This window comes from Triticum dicoccoides, chromosome 6A (assembly GCF_002162155.2).
Source record: "Triticum dicoccoides isolate Atlit2015 ecotype Zavitan chromosome 6A, WEW_v2.0, whole genome shotgun sequence".
NCBI classification, from domain to species: Eukaryota; Viridiplantae; Streptophyta; class Magnoliopsida; order Poales; family Poaceae; genus Triticum; species Triticum dicoccoides.
The window spans coordinates 72,926,036-72,939,934 of NC_041390.1; positions in this window are offsets into that span (position 1 = coordinate 72,926,036).

The following is a 13,899-nucleotide window of genomic DNA, read 5'->3' on the forward strand; positions in this document are numbered from 1 at the left end:
CTTCTCTTCTCAAATTTCACTAAAAAAAAATTTTAGGATCATGCGGGTATCTTGGAATCGTTCTGATGGTTTTATGATGAGAACATTGTCTTGGTGCCTCCTGTCAGGGGTTTAGTGGAAGTGTCCCAGGGAGTTGAGCTCTGAGGTGTTGTCATCATAATTTTATCGTTGCAATTCTGGAATACTTGAGTTTAGTATGCCGACATCGAAAATCTCTTTTATGCAGTTCGTTGGTGAGATAACCTCGACGCCACCCAGTACTGGGGCGGGAGTTCGGGAGTATCGCCATAACTTGTATAACGGATGCTTTTCTAAGGTTGAGGTAGATGGTTTCTGAAGGTTTCTTGGTTATGTGTTGAAGGATGGATACATCTGGATGTAGGATTTGCTAGATTTGGGTGAGATATTATGCTTCCCCTGTATCCCCAACACCTGATTGCATAACCGGAAAGGTTCGGGAGTTTCATAGGTGGGAATTTTCGTAGCTCTAGTTCTTCTTCCACGGATATTGGTTTGAGATTGGGATTTCTTACCGATTATTCATTCTTGATCCGTACCTTGTTGATTTATTTATCTACCTTCATTCAACGTGGCTTCGCAATTTATGGATATGTGACCATTTCAAGAGGAATACATTCGTTCATTTTGTTCGGATGTGAAGACTTTATGTTGCAATTTTCATTCCGTTGGTTTCAGCTTCATTTATCTGTCTATGTGCTAACGGTGGTCAACCTCTTCAGGATGGCTTCCGCTAAGAGCACCAGTCAGAATCAAAATCAACATCCGCCACCACCTCCACCTCCTCCGGAGGCATGGCAAGCTGTGATGGCCGCAACCAATGCAAACACACAGTTGATCATGCAAATTCTCCAAGAGCGCAATCAAGGCAGCCAAGGGAATCAAGGCAACAATCAGAATCACTTTGCTACACTGAACCAGTTCCTTGCTAATGGTCCAAAGACGTTCAGCAATTGTGTTGAGGCATCCGATGCTGATGATTGGCTTGTGGATCTGTGTAAGCATTTTGAGTGCAGCAACGTCAGGCCTAAAGATTTCGTCAAGTTCGCTTCCTTCCAACTCAAAGATCAAGCTGCAGAATGGTTCCAACAGTACAAGGATTCCAGAGGTGGACGTATGATCACTTGGGATGATTTCCGTCAAGATTTCCGAGCTCATCACATCCCTCAAAGTGTGGTTGAAAGTAAGCGTGAGGAATTCCGCAACTTGAAGCAAGGCTCTTTGTCTGTCTATGACTACAACAAGTTGTTTCAGAAGCTCACCCGCTTTGCCAAGCAGGACGTACCTGATGAGAAGAGCATGATATACCAGTTCAGGGGTGGTCTCAGAGAAGATATTCAGCTCACTCTTGTCCTCTTTGAGCCGTTGAGATACGATCAATTCTACAACATGGCATTGAAGCAAGAGGCTGCTCAGTTGAGGTGTGATGCTTCCAAGAAGCGAGTCAGAGATGCTACTCATTCTTCCTCTACTCAAGTCGCCAAGCAGCAGAGGTATTGGCTTCCTCCTCCTCCATTCCGTCAGCCGTATCAGCAGAAGAGCAAAAGTGGTAGTGGTTCTTCCCACCCACCCAACCCTGGCTTTCAGAACAAGTCTTCGTCTCAACCTCCAAGATCGAGTGCTCCGTACCACCGTCCGCTTTCATAGGTCACGTGCAACAAGTGCCAAGAAAAGGGTCACTATGCCAACAAGTGTTTCAACCAGAGACGTCTTCCTCCTCCTCCTCCTGTGAGATCGGCAAGTACAGCTGTGGTCAAGCATAACCCCAAGCACGCCAAGGTCAACTTGATGAATGCAGCTCAGGCAGAGGACTCGTCAGATGTCATCATGGGTAACCTTCCTGTTAATGATATTCCTGCAAAAGTTCTTTTTGATACTGGTGCATCGCATTCTTTCTTGTCATGCCCGTTTGCGTCGAAGCACAATGTAGATACTGAGATCATGCCCAAAGTCAGGCAAGTTGTTTCTCCAGGCAAGCTTTTGACTTCGAGTTTGGTTGCTCCCGATATCTCTATCACGTTGGGCGACTACAAGTTTCTCTCTTCTCCGGTGGTTCTTGGTAATTCAGATATTGTTCTTATTCTCGGAATGGATTGGCTTTCCAAGCACAAGGCTCAGCTTGATTGTGCAGCCAGGCAGATTCAATTGACTCATTCGTCTGAGGATGTAATTGTCTTTGCCGCTCGTGATGATACCATCCGTCTGTTTTCTCTCAATGAGAAGGGTGAACTGGATGCTATCTCGCAAATTCCAGTCATTTGCGAATATCAAGACGTCTTTCCAGAAGAGCTTCCAGGAATGCCTCCGCACCGGCCAGTTGAATTCGTTATTGATCTTGAGCCCGGTACGGAACCTGTGTGCAAGCGTCCTTACAAGCTCGGACCTGAAGAGTTGAAGGAGCTGAAAAAGCAACTCGATGAACAAGAAGAATGGGTCTCATCCGGCCTAGTTCTTCTCCGTGGGGTTGTGGTGTTCTTTTTGTGAAGAAGAAGGATGGATCGGACCGACTTTGCGTTGATTACCGTCCATTGAACAAGAAGACCATCAAGAACAAATACCCACTTCCCAACATCAATGAGCTGTTCGAACAACTCAAAGGTGCTCAAGTATTCTCCAAGCTTGATCTCCGTATGGGTTATCATCGGATTCGAATCCGTGAACAAGATATTCCCAAGACGGCTTTCAGGACAAGCTTTGGTTCATACGAATACACTGTCTGGTCTCGTCAACGCTCCTCCGACATTCTCTCGCATGATGAACTTCATCTTCAACGCCTACACCAATGACTTCGTTTTGGTCTATCTCGACGACATTCTGGTTTTCTCCAAGAACAAGGAAGATCATGCCAAGCACTTGCGTTTGGTTCTCGATAAGATCAGGGAACATCAATTCTATGCCAAGTCCTCCAAGTGTGAATTTTGGCTCGATGAGGTTCTTTATCTTGGTCATATCATCTCTGCCAAGGGCATTGCCGTGAATCCTGAGAAGGTGTCTGCAATTGTGAATTGGGAACCTCCTCAGAACGTGAAGCAACTCCGCAGTTTCCTCGGTCTCGCAAGTTATTGCCGAAGATTCGTTGAAAACTTTTCTAAGATCGCGAAGCCTCTCTCAAATCTTGTCCAGAAGCACGTCAAGTACGTTTGGTCTCCGGAGTGTGATATTGCTTTCAACACTTTGAAAGAGAAATTGATCACTGCTCTAGTTCTGACTCCGCCTGATGAATCCAAACCGTACGAGGTCTTTTGTGATGCCTCTCTCCAAGGTCTTGGCACAGTGTTGATGCAAGAGAAGAAAGTTGTTGCTTATACCTCTCGCCAGTTGAAGCCTAATGAGAAGAACTACCCCACTCATGATCTCGAGTTGGCGGCAGTTGTGCATGCTCTTTTGACTTGGAGACATCTTCTATTGGGAAGAAAAGTGGACATTTCCACTGATCACAAGAGTCTCAAGTACATCTTCACCCAGCCTAATCTCAACCTCAGGCAAACTCGATGGGTCGAAATGATTCAAGAGTATAATCCGAGTATTGAGTATACTCCAGGCAAGGCCAATGTGATTGCTGACGCATTGAGCAGAAAGGCTTATTGCAATAGTCTGATTCTCAAGCCTTATCAACCCGAGCTTTGTGAAGCTTTCCGCAAACTTAATCTGCAAGTTGTTCCTCAAGGTTTCCTCGCCAACCTTCAAGTCTCTCCTACCTTGGAAGACCAGATTCGCCAAGCCCAGCTTCTTGATGCTATGGTGAAAAAGGTGAAGATTGGGATTGCCAAGAGTCTACCCAAGTACAAGTGCTACCGCCTTGATGACAAGGATACTCTCTTCTTCGAGGATCGAATTGTTGTACCCAAAGGTGAACTTCGTAAAGTGATCATGAACGAGGCTCACAATTCTCTCCTCTCCATCCACCCTGGGAGCACGAAGATGTATTAGGATCTTAAGCAAGCTTATTGGTGGACTCGAATGAAGCGTGAGATTGCTCAATTCGTGAATGAATGTGATGTCTGCAGAAGGGTGAAGGCAGAACACCAAAGGCCAGCAGGTCTCCTCCAACCTCTTGCCATTCCAGAATGGAAGTTTGATCACATTGAAATGGACTTCGTGACTGGGTTTCCAAAGTCCAAGCGTGGCAATGATGCTATATTTGTTGTCATCGATAAACTCACCAAAGTGGCTCACTTTCTGCCTATCAAAGAGTCGATGACTGCAGCTCAATTGGCGGAACTCTATACCTCCCGAATTGTCTCTCTGCACGGTACCCCACAAGTGATATCTTCAGACCGTGGCAGCATCTTTACCTCCAAGTTTTGGGATTCTTTTCAGAAGGCCATGGGCACCAACATCCGCTTCAGCACAGCTTTCCATCCTCAAACAAGCGGTCAAGTCGAGCGTGTCAACCAGATTCTTGAAGATATTCTCAGGGCTTGTGTGATCTCCTTCGGCATGAAGTGGGAGGATTGTCTTCCTTATGCTGAATTCTCCTACAACAACAGTTTTCAAGCAAGTTCGGGCAAGGCCCCATTTGAAATTATGTATGGCAGGAAGTGTCGTACCCCTCTCAACTGGTCTAAAACCGGTGAATGTAGGCTGCTGGGTAATGACTTAATCATAGAGGCAGAAGAAATGTGCAAAGTCATTCGTGATAATCTCAAAGCAGCCCAATCCCGCCAGAAGAGCTACTATGATAGTAAGCACCGTGATTTGGCTTTCGAGATCGGAGATCATGTTTACCTCCGTGTCTCTCCTATGAAAGGTACTCGTCGCTTCGGTATCAAAGGGAAGCTTGCCCCTAGATACGTGGAACCTTTCAAGATTGTCAGCAAGAGAGGCGACCTCGCCTATAAACTCGAGCTTCCTTCAAACTTTGCAAATGTTCATGACGTGTTCCATGTCTCTCAGCTTCGAAAGTGCTTCAAGACTCCTGACCGCACAGTCAACTTCGAGGACATTGAGCTCCAAGAAGATCTCTCTTATCGTGAGCACCCAGTCGCTATTCTTGAAGAGACTGAACGCAAGACTCGCAACAAGTCAATCAAATTCCTCAAAGTCAAGTGGTCACACCATTCCGACCGTGAAGCTACTTGGGAATGCGAGGATCACCTCCGTTTTGAGTACCCGGCGTTCTTTCAGTCCTAGATCTCGGGACAAGATCCTTTCGTAGTGGTGGAGTGTTGTAACACCCCGGATGTAACTTTCCCAATTTGTACTCCAACTCTTGCCGTTTCCGGTGTTAAGTTATTTTATTTTCTCGGGTTCGGGCCTTTGTCTCCGTGTGTTGTTTTCGTTGTCATGCATCTCATATCATGTCATCATGTGCATTGCATTTGCATACGTGTTCATCTCATGCATTCGAGCATTTTCCCCGTTGTCCGTTTTGCATTCCGGCGTTTCGTTCTCCTCCGGTGGTCATTTCTAGCTTTCTTTCGTGTGTGGGGATTAAACATTTCCGGAATGAAACGAGACTTGCCAAGCGGCCTTGGTTTACTACCGGTAGACCGCCTGTCAAGTTTCGTACCATTTGGACTTCGTTTGATACTCCAACGGTTAAGTGAGGGACCGAAAAGGCCTCGTGTGTGTTGCAGCCCAACACCCCTCCAATTTGGCCCAAAACCCACAAAACTGTGCTCCATGATCTAGAGCGTTCGATCACGATCGCGTGGCCAAAAACCGCACCTCATTTGGACTCTCCTAGCTCCTCCAATGCCTATATATAGACCCCCCCCGAAATCCGGATCTCTCTCCCTCTCCGAAACCCTAAAACCACCCGCCACCGACGGACGTGTCCGGAGCGGACCGGACAATGTCCGCCCGCCGCCGCCCGACCTATCGCGCTCCGCCACGTGGCACCCGGCCACCGCTGCCGCCGCGGCCCGCACGGGCCTGAGGCCGGCCCTCCCGCGCCGCCTCCCGGGCCGCCGCTCCCCGCGCGCCCCGCCGCCGTCTTCTTCGCGCCCGGCGCTGCGCCGCCCGCCTCTTCTCCGCCCCGCCGCCTCGAACCGCCTCCACGCCGGCGCCGCCACCTCGCCGGTGACCGAAGCCGGCCACCGCACGCCTCCCCGCTGCCTCGCGCCTAGCTGGCCGGAGCCGAGCTCCGCCGAGGCCGGCCAGCTCCTCCGCCTCCTCCCTGCCTCGCCTCCCGTACAGATCCGGCCGCCCCCGGCCGTCTTCTTCCTCTCCGGCAAGCTCCGAGGATTCCGGCGAACTCCGTAATCCGTGCCCGGATCTCAGATCTGAAATCCAAAACCCTAGGTCGTTTTTTTCTGTCCTGAAAAATGCAGATCCATGTTGCCCTGTTCGAGGCCCCGTAACTTTGCATCCGTAGCTCCGATTCATGCATTTAGCATATAAAAATGTTCATCTATGAGGGTACATCATTTCATTCCATTGCATAATTTTCATTTGAGTTCATTTTGATGCCCGAAATGCTGTTAGAAGAGGGCTACTTGAGGTAATTGTCAGATCTGCTACTTCATCTTAGACATTTGTCATTTTTTGCCATGATTAATGGGTGCATGATATGACCTGATGCTCTACATATGTTTTGTTAAGGGTTTTGTCATCTTTCCATAGGTGCAACCCATGTATTTTTGTGCTGTGTGTGGTGCCTAGTGCAAGCTTGCAAAGTGAGGCACCCGGTAACTCTGTTTTCAGGGACTTAGTAATTTCACTAAGTCCTGGGATTGTTTAGTTCATGATGCCTTATGCTCATGTTGTTTCCTAGTGATCCGTGCCTCTTTTGAGGATGATCAGTAAAGGAGTTTTGTTAATATTGTAGTGCTCTATCAATCCATGTCTTTGTTTATAATTATGGAGCACACTAGCTTGAGTCAATCGAGCTCTACTTTTGCTTCGTTGTGAATCTGGGCAGATCGTCAACTTGTTTGCGATTTTGCCGATGTTGTTGTAGTTGATCCGTGCATGCTATGCTATTGTTCTTGCCATATCTAGCTTGCATTTTGTGCCTTCTTAATGGATGTATGCTTGCCTTGCCATAACTTGCACCGTAGTGAGTGCATCGAGCTCGTAAACATGCCTACTTGAGTTATGTTTCAGCATGTGTCAGTTTTCACTAAGTCTGAAAACTGATTATGTTTTTGCTATGTTCGTGTGCTTGTTAGTATATTTTTGGATCCCTTTTGGCTCAAGGTCACTAAGGGACTTTTGTTAAGCTTGTTGAGTAGCTCCATGCCATGTTCTTCTTTGTCATAATCAGGTCCTGTAGCATGTTGTTGTGTAGCTCCGAAGAGGGCTATATGATCTAAAATTTCAGACAAGTGTTAATTTCACTAAGTCTGAGATCTGTTTCCATTTGCGTTTTTGCCATGCTTGTTTGATCCTGTTAATGGATGAATTGGCCGTAGCTCAGTGCTAGACTTTTATTAAGCATCTTGAATGCTTCCCTGACATGTATTTTTTTGCCATGTTTGAGTGCTATGGCATGTTCATTTCGTTACATTTAGAGGCCTACTTGCTGTAAATCGCAGACCGGTGTCATATTTGAATCGCTTGTCATTTCCAAACCGTAACTCCGATTCCGGCGTTCTTTATATCATTTTCAAGCAATTTCATCTCATCTTTCCAGCGGCACACTTGGTTTTCCAAGTTGAGGCCAGGTTCATGCATTTCCTATCATATCTTGCATATGCATCCCGCATCGCATCCCGCATAGCATACCATCATTACATCTTATTGTTTGAGCTTGCACGTGGTTGATTGTATCCTTGTTGCTTGTTTGTCTTGTTTGGGTAGAGCTGGGAGACGAGTTTGCTAATGAGGAGCCCGTTGAGTTTGCTTTTGAGGATCCAGTCAACTCTGACAGCTTTGCAGGCAAGATGATCATACCCTCGAAATCACTACTATCTTTGCTATGCTAGTTTGCTCGCTCTTTTGCTATGCCAATGCTACGATGCCTACCGTTTGCTTGTCAGCCTCCCAATTGCCATGTCAAACCTCTAACCCACCATGTCCTAGCAAATCATTGATTGGCTATGTTGCCGCTTTGCTCAGCCCCTCTTATAGCGTTGATAGTTGCAGGTGAAGATTGGAGGCCGTTCCTTGTTGGGACATTTATTTACTTGTTGGGATATCATCATATTATATTGCTATCTTAATGCATCTATATACTTGGTAAAGGGTGGAAGGCTCGGCCTCTCGCCTAGTGTTTTGTTCCACTCTTGCCGCCCTAGTTTCCGTCAATATCGGTGTTATGTTCCCGGATTTTGCGTTCCTTACGCGGTTGGGTTATAATGGGAACCCCCTGATAGTTCGCCTTGATTAAAGCTTTTCCAGCAATGCCCAACCTTGGTTTTACCATTTGCCACCTAGCCTCTTTTCCCTTGGGTTTCCGGAGCCCGAGGGTCATCTTATTTTAAACCCCCCTGGGCCAGTGCTCCTCTGAGTGTTGGTCCGACCGGGTAGACTGCGGGGCCACCTCGGGGCAACTTGAGGGTTGGTTTTACTCGTAGGATGTCTCATCTGTGTGCCCTGAGAACGAGATATGTGCAGCTCCTATTGGGATTTGTCGGCACATTCGGGCGGTGTTGCTGGTCTTATTTTAACCTGTCGAGATGTCTTGTTGTACCGGGATACCGAGTCTGATCGGAACGTCTTGGGTGGAGGTCTATTCCTTCGTTGACCATGAGAGCTTGTCATGAGCTAAGTTGGGACTCCCCTGCAGGGATTGAACTTTAGAAAGCCGTGCCCGCGGTTATGGGCAGATGGGAATTTGTTAATGTCCGGTTGTAGATAACTTGAACCTTAATCCAATCAAAATGAATCAACTGAGTGTGTTACTGTGATGGCCTCTTCTCGGCGGAGTCTGGGAAGTGGACACGGTGTTGGAGTAATGTTCGCGTAGGTTGCTCTCTAGTTTCTCGCTCGCGCTTTGCCTCCTCTTCTCGCTCTCTTTTGCGCATAAGTTAGCCACCATATATGCTAGTCGCTTGCTGCAGCTCCACATATATATGCCTTACCCTTCCTATAAGCTTAAATAGTCTTGATCGCGAGGGTGCGAGATTGCTGAGTCCCTATGGCTCACAGATTACTATTACACCAGATGCAGGTCCAGGTGATTCCGCTCCAGATGACGCGTACGAGCTCAAGTGGGAGTTCGACGAGGACTCTCAGCGATACTATGTGTCCTTTCCTGATGATCAGTAGTGGTGCCCAGTTGGGGGTGATTGGGACCGTGTCGCATGTTGGGTTTTCTTCTATTTTGGCGCCATAGTCGGGCCATGAGTGTTTGGATGATGTATGTTATTTATGTACTTGATTGACGTGGCGAGTGTAAGCCAACTATGTTATTCCTTTTCATTATTTATATTACATGGGATGTTTGTGATGATTACCTGACTTGCGACATATGCCTTCAATGCGATTATGCCTCTAAGTCGTGCCTCGACACTTGGGAGCTATAGTCGCATCGAGGGTGTTACAAGTTGGTAATCAGAGCCTTCCCCGACCTTAGGAGCCCTATTGCTTGATCGTTTTTAGCGGCCGAGTTGTGTCTAGAAAAATGTTTTGAGTCATTTAGGAATTATATATCGGAGAGTTAGGAATTCTTTTTACTTCCCAGTCTCCTCATCGCTCTGGTAAGGCATCCTGACGTAGAGTTTTGACTCTTCTCTTCTCAAATTTCACTAAAAAAAATTTTAGGATCACGCAGGTATCTTGGAATCGTTCCGATGGTTTTATGATGAGAACATTGTCTTGGTGCCTCCTGTCAGGGGTTTAGTGGAAGTGTGCCGGGGAGTTCAGCTCTGAGGTGTTGTCATCGTAATTTTATCGTTGCAATTCTGGAATACTTGAGTTTAGTACGCCGACATCGAAAATCTCTTTTATGCAGTTCATTGGTGAGATAACCTCGACGCCACCCAGTACTGGGGCGGGAGTTCAGGAGTATCGCCATAACTTGTATAACGGATGCTTTTCGAAGGTTGAGGTAGATGGTTTTTGAAGGTTTCTTGGTTATGTGTTGAAGGATGGATACGACTGGATGTAGGATTTGCTAGATTTGGGTGAGATATTATGCTTCCCCTGTATCCCCAACACCTGATTGCATAACCGGAAAGGTTCGGGAGTTTCATAGGTGGGAATTCTCGTAGCTCTAGTTCTTCTTCCACGGATATTGGTTTGAGATTGGGATTTCTTACCGATTATTCGTTCTTGATCCGTACCTTGTTGATTTATTTATCTATCTTCATTCAACGTGGCTTCGCAATTTATGGATATGTGACCATTTCAAGAGGAATACATTCATTCATTTTGTTCGGATGTGAAGACTTTATGTTGCAATTTTCATTCCGTTGGTTTCAGCTTCATTTATCTGTCTATGTGCTAACGGTGGTCAACCTCTTCAGGATGGCTCCCGCTAAGAGCACCAGTCAGAATCAAAATCAAGATCCGCCACCACCTCCACCTCCTCCGGAGGCATGGCAAGCTGTGATGACCGCAATCAATGCAAACACACAGTTGATCATGCAAATTCTCCAAGAGCGCAATCAAGGCAGCCAAGGGAATCAAGGCAACAATCAGAATCACTTTGCTACACAGAACCAGTTCCTTGCTAATGGGCCAAAGACGTTCAGCAATTGTGTTGAGGCATCCGATGCTGACGATTGGCTTGTGGATCTGTGTAAGCATTTTGAGTGCAGCAACGTCAGGCCTAAAGATTTCGTCATGTTCGCTTCCTTCCAACTCAAAGATCAAGCTGCAGAATGGTTCCAACAGTACAAGGATTCCAGAGGTGGACGTCTGATCACTTGGGATGATTTCCGTCAAGATTTCCGAGCTCATCACATCCCTCAAAGTGTGGTTGAAAGTAAGCGTGAGGAATTCCGCAACTTGAAGCAAGGCTCTTTGTCTGTCTATGACTACAACAAGTTGTTTCAGAAGCTCACCCACTTTGCCAAGCAGGACATACCTGATGAGAAGAGCATGATATACCAGTTCAGGGGTGGTCTCAGAGAAGATATTCAGCTCGCTCTAGTCCTCTTTGAGCCGTTGAGATACGATGAGTTCTACAACATGGCATTGAAGCAAGAGGCTGCTCAGTTGAGGTGTGATGCTTCCAAGAAGCGAGTCAGAGATGCTACTCCTTCTTCCTCTACTCAAGTGGCCAAGCAGCAGAGGTATTGGCTTCCTCCTCCTCCATTCCGTCAGCCGTATCAGCAGAAGAGCAAAAGTGGCAGTGGTTCTTCCCACCCACCCAACCCTGGCTTTCAGAACAAGTCTTCGTCTCAACCTCCAAGATCGAGTGCTCAGTACCACCGTCCGCTTTCAGAGGTCACGCGCAACAAGTGCCAAGAAAAGGGTCACTATGCCAACAAGTGTTTCAACCAGAGATGTCTTCCTCCTCCTCCTCCTCCTGTGAGATCGGCAAGTACAGTTGTGGTCAAGCATAACCCCAAGCACGCCAAGGTCAACTTGATGAATGCAGCTCAGGCAGAGGACTCGTCAGATGTCATCATGGGTAACCTTCCTGTTAATGATATTCCTGCAAAAGTTCTTTTTGATACTGGTGCATCGCATTCTTTCTTGTCATGCCCGTTTGCGTCGAAGCACAATGTTGATACTGAGATCATGCCCAAAGTCATGCAAGTTGTTTCTCCCGGCAAGCTTTTGACTTCGAGTTTGGTTGCTCCCGATATCTCTATCACGTTGGGCGACTACAAGTTTCTCTCTTCTCCGGTGGTTCTTGGTAATTCAGATATTGTTCTTATTCTTGGAATGGATTGGCTTTCCAAGCACAAGGCTCAGCTTGATTGTGCAGCCAGGCAGATTCAATTGACTCATTCATCTGAGGATGTAATTGTCTTTGCCACTCGTGATGATACCATCCGTCTGTTTTCTCTCAATGAGAAGGGTGAACTAGATGCTATCTCGCAAATTCCAGTCGTTTGCGAATATCAAGACGTCTTTCCAGAAGAGCTTCCAGGAATGCCTCCGCACCGGCCAGTTGAATTCGTTATTGATCTTGAGCCCGGTACGGAACCTGTGTGCAAGCGTCCTTACAAGCTCGGACCTGAAGAGTTGAAGGAGCTGAAAAAGCAACTCGATGAACAAGAGAGAATGGGTCTCATCCGGCCTAGTTCTTCTCCGTGGGGTTGTGGTGTTCTTTTTGTGAAGAAGAAGGATGGATCGGACCGACTTTGCGTTGATTACCGTCCATTGAACAAGAAGACTATCAAGAACAAATACCCACTTCCCAACATCAATGAGCTGTTCGAACAACTCAAAGGTGCTCAAGTATTCTCCAAGCTTGATCTCCGTATGGGTTATCATCAGATTCGAATCCGTGAACAAGATATTCCCAAGACAGCTTTCAGGACAAGCTTTGGTTCATACGAATACATTGTCATGTCTTTTGGTCTTGTCAACGCTCCTCCGACATTCTCTCGCATGATGAACTTCATCTTCAACGCCTACACCAATGACTTCGTTTTGGTCTATCTCGACGACATTCTGGTTTTCTCCAAGAACAAGGAAGATCATGCCAAGCACTTGCGTTTGGTTCTCGATAAGCTCAGGGAACATCAATTCTACGCCAAGTCCTCCAAGTGTGAATTTTGGCTCGATGAGGTTCTTTATCTTGGTCATATCATCTCTGCCAAGGGCATTGCCGTGAATCTTGAGAAGGTGTCTGCAATTGTGAATTGGGAACCTCCTCAGAACATGAAGCAACTCCGCAGTTTCCTCGGTCTCGCAAGTTATTGCCGAAGATTCGTTGAAAACTTTTCTAAAATCGCGAAGCCTCTCTCAAATCTTGTCCAAAAGCACGTCAAGTACGTTTGGTCTCCGGAGTGTGATATTGCTTTCAACACTTTGAAAGAGAAATTGATCACTGCTCCAGTTCTGACTCCGCCTGATGAATCCAAACCGTACGAGGTCTTTTGTGATGCCTCTCTCCAAGGTCTTGGCGCAGTGTTGATGCAAGAGAAGAAAGTTGTTGCTTATACCTCTCGCCAGTTGAAGCCTAATGAGAAGAACTACCCCACTCATGATCTCGAGTTGGCGGCAGTTGTGCATGCTCTTTTGACTTGGAGACATCTTCTATTGGGAAGAAAAGTGGACATTTTCACTGATCACCAGAGTCTCAAGTACATCTTCACCCAGCCTAATCTCAACCTCAAGCAAACTCGATGGGTCGAAATGATTCAAGACTATAATCCGAGTATTGAGTATACTCCAGGCAAGGCCAATGTGATTGCTGACGCATTGAGCAGAAAGGCTTATTGCAACAGTCTGATTCTCAAGCCTTATCAACCCGAGCTTTGTGAAGCTTTCCGCAAACTTAATCTGCAAGTTGTTCCTCAAGGTTTCCTCGCCAACCTTCAAGTCTCTCCTACCTTGGAAGACCAGATTCGCCAAGCCCAGCTTCTTGATGCTATGGTGAAAAAGGTGAAGATTGGGATTGCCAAGAGTCTACCCAAGTACAAGTGCTACCGCCTTGATGACAAGGATACTCTCTTCTTCGAGGATAGAATTGTTGTACCCAAAGGTGAACTTCGTAAAGTGATCATGAACGAGGCTCACAATTCTCTCCTCTCCATCCACCCTGGGAGCACGAAGATGTATTAGGATCTTAAGCAAGCTTATTGGTGGACTCGAATGAAGCGTGAGATTGCTCAATTCGTGAATGAATGTGATGTCTGCAGAAGGGTGAAGGCAGAACACCAAAGGCCAGCAGGTCTCCTCCAACCTCTTGCCATTCCAGAATGGAAGTTTGATCACATTGAAATGGACTTCGTGACTGGGTTTCCAAAGTCCAAGCGTGGCAATGATGCTATATTTGTTGTCATCGATAAACTCACCAAAGTGGCTCACTTTCTGCCTATCAAAGAGTCGATGACTGCAGCTCAATTGGCGGAACTCTATACCTCCCGA